Source organism: Sphaeramia orbicularis, chromosome 12, assembly GCF_902148855.1.
Source record: "Sphaeramia orbicularis chromosome 12, fSphaOr1.1, whole genome shotgun sequence".
NCBI classification, from domain to species: Eukaryota; Metazoa; Chordata; class Actinopteri; order Kurtiformes; family Apogonidae; genus Sphaeramia; species Sphaeramia orbicularis.
This window is the reverse complement of record NC_043968.1, coordinates 56356493-56368735: the sequence shown is the minus strand read 5'-3', so window position 1 is coordinate 56368735 and position 12243 is coordinate 56356493. Positions and strand designations below refer to the sequence as shown.

At 35.7% G+C, this 12243-nt stretch overlaps 1 protein-coding gene across 3 annotated transcripts in view; it reads right to left on the bottom strand.

Moving 5' to 3' along the window:
* gsna (gelsolin a) overlaps positions 1 to 12243 on the bottom strand; it is a 45270-nt gene that overhangs the window by 30269 nt on the left and 2758 nt on the right. The gene's annotated exons all lie outside the window — the stretch shown is intronic.

Here is a 12243-nt window from a genome sequence, read left to right as displayed (position 1 = left end):
GTGTCCATATAGTTTAGAAACATCAATGATTCCTTAAGGTTAATGGGAGATTTCTTTCCGAAGTGAGTTGTGATGAAAGTAGATGGTTAGTTATGGTAGAAAATTATTATTTACAGTGAGAGCACAAAAAATATTTTAGAAATTTAGAGATAGAACTTTTAAAATCAAAGTCATGGATAAAAAAACAAACAAACAAAAAAACAAAATCAAACACCCTCTCTGAAGCATTTTGGAAGCAAAGACGACAATTTAAACAAAACTAACCAATGGAATGCACTGATATTTATCACAATATTAAACTACATTATGAAATTTGTCATTATGGTTTTGTATCCCAGACCCCTGTTAGAAAAGAAACAACTAAGTTCAACGTGTCCCAATACTTTTGTCCATATAGTGTAAATGGGCCACAAATGTATAGAAAAAATAGGTTTACTTGACAGTGAAAAGTCTGTCTTCACCTCTGCAGATTTACATGAGATTCAGCAACATGTTTGAACAACCTCCACCACCATTAAAACACTAAACTGATTATTTGGAATAATTCAGTTCAATTCTTCCAGACCAGAGACTGTAACAGTATCTGACTATGATACTTTGTCAAGTTTTCCTTTATTTTCCTCTCCTTTGAAAGTCTGTCTGCCAACTTCTTATTCTGTATCATATAATGACTTTGCAAAGCCTGTGTATAGCCAATAAAGAACAGTTTAGAGAAGTAATAGTCCTCCTAATACCCCCTGAAATACCTCAGGCTTATGAAGTAGTGCTTGAACACAAATGTCAATGATTGTTGCTAAACTTACAGAAAGTTTTGTGCATCTAAGGCTACGTTCAGACTGCAGGCAAATGTGGCCCAAATCCGATTTTTTTGCCCATATGTGACCTGTATCCGATCTGTTAAAGACAGTTTGAACAGCACAAATCAGATTTTTTCAAATCCGACCCAGGCCACTTTCATATGTGACCCTAAATCCAATACGTATTTGATATTTTTCAATGCAACTTCAGTCTGAAAAGCTAAGTTGCATTTATCCAACCTTTACGTCATCGAAATGCGACAAATGTCATAATTCTGCATCCCAAGAGTGTTATTTCCATAAACACACTGTGTGGTCACATATTACATCCGGACTTCTTTTGCACGTGGGTCACTTTGAGTCACATACAGGTCATACTCATGTACGAGCACATAAAAAAATTGAATTTCACCAAAAAATCCAAATTGTGAATTAAGACCTGCTGTCTGAACATAGCCTTACAGGCCTCTGCTTTCTTATACATGTGTCCATCATGTTTTGAGGAAAGAAATCTACTAAAGTCAACATAAGCTGGAATGACCTGAGGTTGAAAATAACATGCTGCATTTGTCAAGTCCGATTAAAAATAAATGAAACTGGAAAAGTCTCCAGTACTCTGTAATCTGTATAATCCGTTTTAAGGGGTCAGTGTTGGATCAGGGTTGAAGTTTGGAGACACCACACATTAAAAACCCACTTAGTTCCCATACAGCAGGACTCACAGGTCAATGACTCGATGCAAAAACTGTTCATTCCGGTCAAAAAGGATCTACTGAGGACAACAGAAAAGATCATTTGTTCTTTATGTATGAGCTCATGTGTTGTAGTTTAGGTTCATTGTCAGTCCCACACAAAATGAGCATATGAACCTGAAACATATTACCTTTCAAATGAGGCCTCGTGTATGTGTTTTAACATTAAGATTAAGTTAATGTTTTATGTCCCAAAAGGGAGATTTGTCGTAGGCAATAGTGTATTACAGCTGACACAGTAAAAACAAAAAATACAATAATAATAGGACACTGTAAACTGATCCCAATATAAATATACATAATCACATACAGTACTGTGTATAAGTCCTGATCCAACATTAGGTTTGTTGGTTTGGTAAAATTCTAATGTCCACACATATGCATTTGTCAGTCTGTGTATTTAGATCCAATCTGGATAAATGTGAAGTATGTACAGTGGGAAAAACTAAAGTTCCAGGGAAAAAACTGTGTCTGTAAACCAAAGTGATCGTATTTAGAGGGACCTCCCTTTGTACTTAACATGTCTTTAACCCTTTTGTTCAGACAATAAGAAATTTATGGCATTCGTTTACTGATGTTTTATACCAGGTTTCATTCAATGCATGTTAATGTTTCTAATTTTTTGTGCCGCTTCTTGTCATGGGATCAGAGATCACAAATAGTGACTTTAACCTTTACAAAATATTTAGTTCAGTTTTGGTGAGTCTTTTAAGGCTGTGCACATATTCTTTGTATTTTCTTGTTGTAGTTGAAGAAAAGAGAATGAGAAATAAATATGTGTGACAATTTCAACCCTGAAAAAACAAGAAAGATAAAGGTGAAATTTAACGGTTCTTTACTTAACCCCTTTTAATGAGGGTATGTCAGTGTGGAACTTCAAAGATACAACCAAAGGATGGAAAATACTCCAACACCTGTTTTAATGCATTTCATACTTCCAGTACTTCCTGTTCCTGTATCATGAATAACTGTCATTTGGTTGCAGTATTGGCCACAATGTCCTCCTTATGCAGCTTGAAACTGTTTATGAAAATGTCTTCAGGCTGAGAAACCTGCACGGTGACCCAGAATGCACTGTATTAGTTTTCAGGATGAAGTCACAGAAATACCTCAGCTGACAATACAACAACACCAATGTAAAACTATATTCCACCACAACAGAAGTCAGATAAAAAGAATAGACAAAGAACACACATCTACACACCCACATATTCACACACATACTACACATATTATAGACGCTTCAGCATAAAGGACATGTGGTCGCTGATCAACAGTTTCCAGTGTGTGTTAGTGTGTGTGAATGTGTATATCTGTGTATCATTGTGTGTCTGTGTGGGATTACAGCCCGGCGGCACCTCAGTGACATATGTGACTGTTTGGGATTTTTCAGATGGGAGTTGAGCGTCCTGTAACAGTGTTTATCACGGCAGTCTGGAAACCGTTTACATTCAGCGTTACACATCCTGTTTACAACTACACACACATACACACACATACACAAACAAGGACTCTGTGTCTTGAATCTTAAATTACAATCCACTGTAGTTATGTTGTTGCTGTAAAGGTTCAGATGCAAATGCTGCTGCTTCTTGTCATGTACTTTGATAAAAGACACTGGCTGGAGACACTTGTTGTATGTTCAGTTAATGATATATTTTACTGAAAACTTCACTTTTTCTCCATTTTTCTCTGTTTTGATATGATAACTACTGAATTAATTCTGAGTTTTTATGAAAATCTACATGATCAGTAAATTGAATATAGGAAAATACCTGATTTTCACTGAAAATGTAAAATACAGAGGATAATATTGCAATAAATAGTGATAAATCACAAAATAAATGTGTGGTTAAATGTGGAGGAAAAAATCATTTCAACATCACCACAAAAATAGATATAGGCATTGAAGGGTGACAGCCTAAATTTCAATATAACAAGTAAAAGAAACACTAAACAAAAAAAGCCAAAAAATAGTTCACTATTCAGCAAAATAACAGAACTTTAAGTGTAAGTGAACCCATTATAATAGAAAAGTAGTGAACCAGCTAAAACAAGAACAGCCAGAAGTAACATGTCATAAAATTAAAGATTTAAGATGCACTAAAGATAAAAAAAAAAATAAATCAAATGGGTTTAAAATCTTTTTTTTTTTAATTTCTTTAGAGGTTCTATATTGTATTGATATTTTAACTCTCACCAGCAGGAGGCAGTCTGGTACCAGAACACACCAATGAATCAATACCAAGTATCCACAGACTGTATCACTCACTGAATAAAGTTTAAAGCTCATTGTTTCCACACATCTGTATTACAGTATCAGCAAGTTTTCTTCAAACTAAAAGTCATAGACACTTATTTTAACAGTCACTCACAATAACACTGTCTTATAATCTTCACGCGCTGCATCAGCTGATAGTTTACATTATAGCTCTGTTAGCTTAGCTCTGTTTTAGACTGAAAACATCCACAGTAAAACCACTAATCACCTCTGTTTTCTGGACAGTTTGTGTTGTCAGTAGCTGAACTAAAGATCTGTTTGAAATCGACCAAACAAGTTCGGAACTGTTACAGTTTAGTCTGAACCATGAATCAACAAACAGCAACTTAACAAAGACAATAACATCCCATAATAACTTTATACCTTCATAGGCCTCATGATCAAACACTGCAAATTCAGTATGATGACTTTATGTATTAAAACAGAAAACAGTCTCTAGAGGAGCAAAGTTTAGGTGGAACATACAATTAAAAAAGATGTGGTGTTTTTAAAGAGTAAAAAGAAGAGAAAAACAAGAAAAGCACTTAGAGAGCGCAGACCTCCGCCAAGGCAGATCTGCCCCCCCCCGATCACCACCAAAATTTAATCACTTCTCCCTTGTGCCAGTATCAACATTTCATGAAAAATTCATGAAAATCCATCCGTAACTTTTTGAGTTATCTTGCTAACAAACAAACAAGCAAACAAACAAGCAAACACGTACACACACAAAGCAAAGTGATCACAATACCTCCTGGGGGAGGTAATAAGAGGACTTGGAAATTACAACACAGTGCACAATTACTTTCCTAATTATTTGACTATTTTACGCTTGAGCCTCTAAAATCATCACATAAACTCTTCTGTAACTTCAGAAAAGTAATTTTACTCGATGTTGGTCATTTACCTCTGATTTCTACACTGTAGTTTTGTGTCTTTTATTAAATAAAACAGCTGAAGACTTCGTGGCAGCTGTTGGCTGTTGAATGACTAGACCTTGATGTTTATAACGTCTGAATCATCCAGGGCTGCAGATCTGCTTGAGTCGTCTATTTCTGTTACAGCTGTTGCATTTCTTCATCTTATGTAACATTGTTTATCTGTAGGTTGCCTGTGCAGTAAAGTAACGAGTAAATGACATGGTCCTCACTATTAACCCTCAAAGAGCCAAACAACCACAGGTGACCAAAGGCATCTACTGATGTAAAATGTTTAATGACTTCTGAACCATTAATCCTATCAATACATGTAAATAATTGGTGTAAAATGCAGTTTGTTGTCTTTTCATGGTCATCAGATATGACCCATATGGACGTTCAGAGGCTCCGTAGAGAACGTGGAAACACCGTCATCTTCTGAAAAACTGATTCACCAGTAAAACCCATGGAGTTGGATGAATAACAGTGGATGGACAGACTTGTTTTTATGTTCAGTTAATGATATGTTTTGCTGAAAAAGCCACTTTTTCTTAAGCTTTCTCTGTTTTGATATAATAACATTTGTATTTACTCTATGATCAGTAAATTAAATACAGGAGAATATCTGCTTGTCGCTCAAAAATGCAGAGGTTAATATTATCATAAATGATGGTAAATCACTTTGAAAAGGTTAAATGTAGATGAAAATTAATTTGGAAGTCACCACAATTATAGGTTCTAGGTCTTTAAGGGTTAAAAAATCTGTTTTTAAAAGTCCACACAACGCCTCATTTCTACCACAGAAGTCTCTGCAGAGTGAGAATAAACACACTCTGAAATGAAGCATCGCCCCATGTGAACCCAAACCTGAACCCAAACCTCTGTGAGACCTCACCTCAATGTCCTTAATTCAACCCTTTAATTCAAAGACCTTCTGCATTAAATCCCTTATATGTTCTGGTTCCCAAAGCTCATGTTAAACTTTAAAATTCGAGGTCATGTAGTTCACTATGAGCACAGAACCCAGTTTTCCACAGGAATGTAGCTGCCTCTTAATTTTCATGACTAACTGTCCAAACCGGGGCAACAATTGGCCATTCTTCGAATGTCAGTCTGCCCACAAACATGGCAGGAATCCACCGCTGACCCTGGAATGGGGACGAGGCCCAGGATTCACAACCAGACCGACAAATGTGGGGTTCCTTTTCCGTTCCCTGATCTTATGTAGCAGCCAGACTCATTGAGCAATAGTTTGTGGTTATGCAGTGTTTCAACACAGCAAATAAGAGAAAGATCGAATTGTCCATCTGGCATTTAACCATCCTAGTTTTCAGCTGCAGTATTCTGTTTCCTTTAGGTTTTCCAGGTGTTTTAGAGCTGTTTAGTCTGAAAGAAACCGGAGATTTTTGCAGATGACTTCTTCACCAGGACAGAAAAAGACCCTAAAATGTGGAAACTAAAACTGCCACATCAGTGGTTTTAAACTTGCAGATGTTTTACAGAATGTTAATGTTTCTGACAAATAATGAAATCATCGTTCCATGTCTAATATGAATTTGTCTTTTCATTTATTTTGCAATGTTATGATTTGAAGCTTTCAGATTTAGTCTTAAGGATTCAGCAATATGCAGGAAAATAATTACAATGTGGAGTTTACAAAGGCTAAAGTCTATGTACATGATACTATTTTAGAGATCAACCAGTTTATCAGTTGGGGAATAGTGGCCAGTCATTAATATTAGGTTTCTCAACAGGAAATATGGACTCTGATGAAAAATATGTAGATCAAAATATAACACTGGTTAGTTTCACAATCCTTGGTTAAGTGCTTTAACATTCATGTTAAGTGATTCATATTTATTTAGGTTTTTATTACTTTCTTATTACAACTTAGTGTTCCGTTCAAGACTAAAACTATTTTTAATCAAATAAATTGTCAATAATTGGACACGGTTGGAATGATGCTCCTGAACTACTATACCAACCTACTACAGATCAACTTCTTCAATACGGACTTTTTTGCACATGACATATTGATTTTATTGATATAAAATGAGTTCAGTTGCAACACTTGGAAATATTTGGATAGAATTTTGATTAATCAGTTTGAGCAATGAACTGGGATTGGGCCTAAATATCAGCAAGAAGACTTTGAAGGAGCTCTAGGAAACACTGAATGACATTTTTTCTGACTGTTTTCTGATATTTTAAAAACTAAAAAATTAACTAATTAGTAAAGAAAACAATCCACAGATTTATCAACAGTGAAAATACAAGTAGGTTACAGCCTTAATTGGAAAAACAATAAAATATCTAAGAAGTGATTTAGATGTAGTAGATGTTAAACACACACACACACACACACAACAAACTCATCAATAAAGACTGGAATTTTGATTTGGTGTCCTCAGTAGGACACACAACCAAAACCAGTCTTTATGGTCAGTATCGGCCCAGTGTCACTGCACCACAGCTGTAAATCTGTTTAAGCTTCCTTCATATTTATACAAAATATTAAAAATGTTAATAAAATACAGCTGCACAATTACTTTAATTTAAAAAAGATTACATGATGTTGAGATTAGAGACATTCAGTTGACCACATACCAGCATCCCACAATCCCACATGGTGACACATTCCCAGCTCACAAATATCTAAAAGGTGAAATGAATTTACTCTGTCTACGTCAAGTTTACAGCTAAATGTTCATTACCAAATCATTCAGACAGCAACTTCCTAAAGGCCATGTTTGAGGAAGTGTCAAAACAACCTGCGGTGAGGTCCAATATGTTTGCGTTCCCAAAATGACGACAATAAACTGATACTTCTCTTTTAGAGGATATGAGACAATGATCATTCATTAACTGAAATTACAATCCCAGGCCCAGCAACGTGAGAACAATTTACATGAACAGATCCAAAAAGAGGATACTTTTCAGACAAAGAAGTCCATTTTAACTAAAAACAGAGCAGTTCAGTTCTGATTCTTTAACTTAATAGAAAAAGCAGCTGTGTTAATAATGATAAAAAAAATACAGCCACTTTACTGTTCAAAAATTCTCAGTCATCGACATGTTAAAAAGGAAAATCTTTTATCCAACTTTAACATTTCACTTTGGTTTGACTCTATTCTGTAGATCTGTGTCACTAAATATAAACATGTTTGACTGTGATGGGGGGAAATCTTCAGCCCGTCTGCACGTCACAGCTGTTACATCCCAGTGACTTAATAAGCAAACATCACAGAAGACACGCAATGTACAAATAAAACCTATGACTATGAAAAAACAAGCCCACAATGAAATCATGTAATAGTATGTTGCATTACAGTCAAAGGTTAAAGGGTTTATTTTAGACACACATGTTGTCTTACATAGAGGTTAAAGCAGTTCTTTGGAAAGTATGATTCACTTTTTTGGTGAGCTTGATAAAACTCCTTCAGCTTAGCTTCACAGTAAGGACAAAAAAAGCTACTAAAATCTGCCCACAAGCACCACAAAAACTAAATGTTTAATGTAAAATTTATGATTAGAGTTTCACTCATTTTATTAACCACATAAGGAAGTTCAGTCTCTGCATTTTACCCATCCCAACATACACAGCACCTAGCATTAGCAATTAGCATTAGCAATTAGCATTAGCACTTAGCGCATTAGGAGCAGTGAGTTGCCATTGAAGACGTTCAGAGCCCAACTTCAGATCTTCTCTGAAAAAAAAACAAGGTACTGATGTCAAGTAGGGATGTAACGATTACTGGTATAATGATAAACCACGACAAAATTGCAGACGGTTAGTATTATCATTTAAACTCTAATTATCATGATAACCGTGTTTGATTACCGCACTTTTCTGGAGAAAACATCTATGTAAAGATCTGCTTTTATGTCAAATATTTAAGGATAGTTTTAATTTATTACAATTTTAATTTTATATACCTAATATCTGGAACCAATATTCACTTTTAAAGTCTTGGAAAAGGTTCGTTCAGCATTATATACATTTTTCAAATCGAATTTTATATATATTTTTGTGTTTTTTTGGCCTTTTATGTTTTTATAGTAGGTTAAAGTGAAAAAATAATAGCAGATGATATAAATGAAGTTGTGCTGATAAAAAAGATCCCAAACATGGGTATAGTAAACATTTGTTTATATAGTATATAAAGGCAAAATCAAAAGTACTGAAAAACGGCCAAAATAGGCTCAGACCACTAATGGTTAATACTTGAATGTTTCTGCCAAGGGAAAGTGCATTGTGCCTATTATTTTATTTGCTGTTTTTTTTTTTTTTAATACAACTTGGTTAAATTATTTCAGTGTGTGTATAAGTACTTTTTGAACATTTTGAGCACAATTTCAACAATACCGCGATAATAATGGTAACAGTGATAATTTTGGTCACAATAACCGTGATATGAAATTTCCATATCGTTACATCCCTAATGTTAAGTAGTTATGTTGATTCGTATATATTATACAGTCAGTAGTTTAAATAAGTCTTAAAGCATCTCACTGTCTTATTCTAACATGCCTAGTTTTCTTCATATTCATTTCTAATTCAGCTTTATTGTCATTGTTCAGTACATGTAGATGTACAAGGAAAGGCGTTATATAGCTCTTTGAAATAAAGATTTACTAAATGTAAATAAATAAATCAATTTGTGCCAATATGACATGATTATATCTAGTTAATAAACAGACCATGCAGCAGACTGTACTTAATAAAGGGCAGAGTGTCAACATCATCTGCTGGTAGTTTATACCAGTATTGTAGAGGAATAAATAAAAGTGAATACAGTGAGAACAGCTGCAGATCATTTGTGCAGATAAATGTAGAGACTGTTAAGAACTTTTATTATAGTCATTTTATTTGCATTTTTTGGACTTTTTGATACACTGCAGAAATTAAACACAATTTTAAAGTGCAGTATGAATAAAGTTTAGTACAGGTTTTACACTGGGCATTATGGTCTAACATACCAAATATATTTGAAAAAATGCATTTCTTCATGTAAACCTTGAAGCAGCTGACTAATAAATCATAAAATGTTCCTGGGCCGCGCCTCAGTTTAGGATACAGTGACTGAAGTATGAGTAGTTTGTTTGACTTTAACACACACTGCATCCACAGGCTTAAATAGAAGTCCCATAACTACTGGTTACTTCTTCACTGGCATTGTGGAAACAGATGTCCTCTGCACACCACCACAACTCTGTAGACTTTCATTTTGTCCCCACTTCACCCCCAAACAAGCAGGGGCTCAGTCTGTCATTCCAGCGTCAGTTCAGTCCCTTCCCCCATTTTCACCAGCCAGGCTCTCTTTTGTGTGGCTGGAGGCCTGAGTGAAAACTTGTGCATTCATATGACGCTGAGTAAAGTACTTTTAGGGCCTTGTGATCAGTGTGGGGATTTGTCTGCCTCAAAAACAAGCAGGTTACATCAGTTTAGACTAGTTTTATCTGTGAAATCAGGATTTCAGTCCATCTCCTGAAAAGAAAAGAATTCCACCTCCAGGAAGGGGAGGGGGGTTCTTGATGACTCATTTTCTCCGTTGATGCCTGTTTGAGGCTCTCGAGGGCTGCTCAGCTGCCCACCACCTCCACTCACTACACTCAGATAACACTTTTACAGCCACTCTGATTCCCTTCACATGTTTGCACAATGCAAAATTCACAGACGATGAAAATCAAAACTGCACTTTATGACTGTGAGCTGATATACTGGTGCTTATTAAAACTCAGATGAGGGTTATTTTAGGACCAGTCCACCTGAAAACACTTCAGCTCTGCTATGAAAAAATGTGAGCACTATTTGACCAGTCCTGCTGCTCGAGTTAATCACATGAAGTATATCCATAATGCAAGATCTCTGTCGTAATAATTTGACTCTCAATGTGGCGTTTTGATTGAAACTGACTGCACCATTACTGCTCTAAACAGGAATCTATGTATTGAACGTTGCCACACTATTACAAGTGCAGCTAATGTGGTAATAGCATCGTGTCACAACGAATGTAGACACAAATAACATCTGAAACACAACATGTCCCTGCCTAAAGTGTAATAGAGCCAGCGGCCACAATGGGCTTTTCATGAGCAATGTGATTTATTTTCCTTAAATGGGAAAAACCCTGGAAAAGAACTGAGTCTTTTGAAGTGAATGAGAAACCCATGCATATATTCTCCACCAATACTGCGTCAGTGTGAATATTTTCCATAATCCGGTTATGATCTCTGCTGATAACCTTATTTCTTCAAACAACTTTTACTTGTGATTTCAGGAAAATATGGTCTTGTGTGGAGGATCTTAAGACTCTAAGAGGAGTACGGTCCTTAGTCCACATACTGTAGTATTAGGATGAATCAGATCCTGTCGTACCCCACCCAAAAACAGCCAGTATGACTGTTCTTAAAAAAAAAAAAAAGACTCACATGAGTGTTTTTTAGCATGCCACCACTTTGGTTCAAATTAGTGTAACTTCATTTAAGCAAGTAAAACCTCTTGGTTCTAGTTATCGAAGATCAACTTCATGAACAAAATGAACCAATAAATCACATATGTCAACATAAGGGCATGGTTTGTGGGGTGGAGGCATTTGGTAAAAATATGGCTAAATTCAGTTGGCATGAGGGTTACATTTGAGTTAGTTCAGCCTCATTTCATCATGTAAATGTGGCTTCTGTCATATAGGAAAATTCACTATGAAAAGACTGGTTGTACAGACGGTAACGGGAAATGTTCCTCCCTGATGAAAGCAACTGGCCTAGTGTTGGTCTATATTTAGAGTGAAGTAAAGCTCTTATATACAACAAATGCAGCTGTATTTCTTAACATGTAGCAAGTTTTTGTGTCTCTCCAAGTACTTTGGAAGCAGGTGAAGTTGTGCGAGAAACCCTCTCTTTAGAAACATTCCTCCAAAAAAAGAATCTGTTTTCCACCTCTGGCTATGTCCTTAAAGGACCTTACTTAGCTTCCTCTAATATGTGTTTTTGGTGATTTTAAGTTGTTTAATGACTAACATGACGTTTAAAGAAACAGATTTTCAACCAACTTCCACCTTAATTATGACACTGTTAGCCGTGGTTAAAGTTTTGGAAAACATACCATCATGATAATATAAAAGCTAGGTTACCTCCTCTTACTTAAACCTAGGGGTGGACGATATGGCAAAAATGTTGTATCACAATTTTTTAAAAATAAAATCATGATCATGATTTTATCACAGTTCTTTACATTGATCTTTGAGATTAATTTGCATATCTTTTGCCAGGTAAATAGTCACTGCTTCTGTTTCCTCTTTCCACCTTTTGCTAACCCTCTCATAAAGAGTGTCTTTACTAAATGCTTGTGTTAAAGTTGTTTGCTTTTGTTTAATGCTACCTGTTCCCTCTGGCTGCGGTGTGGCTGGTCTTCTAGCGGTTTGACTCTCATACTGTTTGGGCACACATCAGTTCAGCTTGGACAGGGGGCTACTAACAGTGTGAACATACATGCAGAAAGACAATATAATGCGTAC